This window comes from Solanum tuberosum, unplaced genomic scaffold (genome assembly GCF_000226075.1).
Source record: "Solanum tuberosum cultivar DM 1-3 516 R44 unplaced genomic scaffold, SolTub_3.0 scf00030, whole genome shotgun sequence".
Classification (NCBI taxonomy): domain Eukaryota; kingdom Viridiplantae; phylum Streptophyta; class Magnoliopsida; order Solanales; family Solanaceae; genus Solanum; species Solanum tuberosum.
In genome coordinates this window covers 1,995,521-1,997,288 of record NW_006238956.1, presented here as the reverse complement: position 1 = coordinate 1,997,288, position 1,768 = coordinate 1,995,521, and the positions used below count along the sequence as shown (strand labels likewise).

Here is a 1,768-nt window from a genome sequence, read left to right as displayed (position 1 = left end):
CTGACCCGACCCGGACCCCCCTATTTAAAAACCCCCATTTGTTTCTAAACCATTCCTCTTTCCTCCATTACTCCCAAAACCGTTTCAACCACCCCATAACCCCCCTAAATCACTCCATATCTCCCCCATATTATCATCCCTTCCATAATTCCCCAAATTCCCTTCCATTTCGAATACAACTCATTCCATATTCCAAGGGTCCGGTGTTTGGTTAGTACCGAAGAGGTGATCCCTTGGTCTTGCTAAGCTTAGTGTCGTCATGAAATCACCCCACTCCTCGTTGCTTGTAAGGTAATAGACTTTCCCCTCACTTTGAATTTCGATTCATAGATTGAATATAGAAATTCGGGAGTTGGGTCTTGACCTTGGGTAATTGTTAGATGCAATTGCATGATAAACTTGAAAACTACAATGCCCTTGGAATGATAGATAGTGATTGTGTTGCCTTATTGTATGTGATCATAAATTTATATATTAGTTTCGACTTAGGGTTCCACAACTAGTCTAAATTGTTTGGTAAAATAATCAGTCGAAATCTTAAGAATGAAGAACTAGCATAAGTTAATGTTGTAAATGCATGATGAGATTTCGTTAATGTTGAAAAGTAAGGCCAAAAATGTATGATCCTAAATAAGAAATGGTTGATACCTGGCACAGATGGCATCCACGATACCCCGTCTACGGAACGTAGATCCATCTACGGACCGTAGATGAGGTTCGTGAATGGATGCACATGAAAAACTTCACCAAGTGTGAAACCACGGATGTGGACTACGGTCCGTAGATCTATCTACAGACCGTTCTGCACATCTGTGGTTTCCATCAGTGACCTATATTGATGGCACCTTGATCCACGGAAGAGATCCACGGACCGTAGATCAGTCTACGGATCGTAGGTCTCCTCCGTGGATGACCACTGTAGCATCTATCTGAAATTTTCTTTGGATTTTGTCACTGTTCGTTTACAATTCTAAAAGTTTTTTTTTATTTGTGTGTTGTTAGTTTTGGCACTAATATCACTTCCCGCAGGTTACGATTGGCACCCAAGAAGCTGGTCACCTACTCAAAACGGGGTAAGTCAAAATTTGTTGCCCCTAGTTTCTGATTAATCGATGAGGACACAGACACTGACACAGATCCAGCATATGTTCCTCTCAACACTAGGACGAACTGCACCTCGAGGCACCAGAAGCACCCCCCGAAAGGTGCTTCCCGACGTAGTCACTGTCTCCCAGTTTGATAAGGAGCACACACTGATCGGATCACCACCTGGGGATGCTTCCAGTTCAGAAGGGTCCATGTCCGGATCCGAGTCTGCCCATGCTTCAGGCTCCGAGTCTGCCCATCCTTCAGGATCCGAGTCTGCCCAAGCTGCAGGGTCCAGTGCTAAATCAACAACAGGGTCTGGTGAGAATGACCAAGCAACCTCGTCTGATGAGGCAACTAGCTCGGAGTCCATACTTGCACCACGGAATGATGACACCACTCCAGTAGCCGGCGAGCTAAATAGGTGGTGTGTGGAAGGCCAATGGCAAATTTATCGGGATGCCAAGATAGTAAACGACAAATAAAACATAAGATGGCCCGACTAATTACAGAGGAGCGCAGAGTCCTCACGGGGAGCTTACACGCTGTTTCGGACATTCACCGGCTGTTCAACCTTTACAAGTGTGACTAGATGGCTCGAGACCCAGGGACGTATAGCGAAGAGATTGTGCGGGAATTCTATGCTTCCTATGCTGCCACTCTCCGCGGTTCAATTTCCAAG

General features: G+C 45.4%; 1 pseudogene; it reads left to right on the top strand.

The window, feature by feature from the left end:
• The window catches only part of LOC102594061 (uncharacterized protein K02A2.6-like), a 5,211-nt pseudogene extending 3,640 nt beyond the window's left edge, over positions 1-1,571 (top strand).
• The last annotated feature ends 197 nt before the right edge of the window (positions 1,572-1,768 follow it).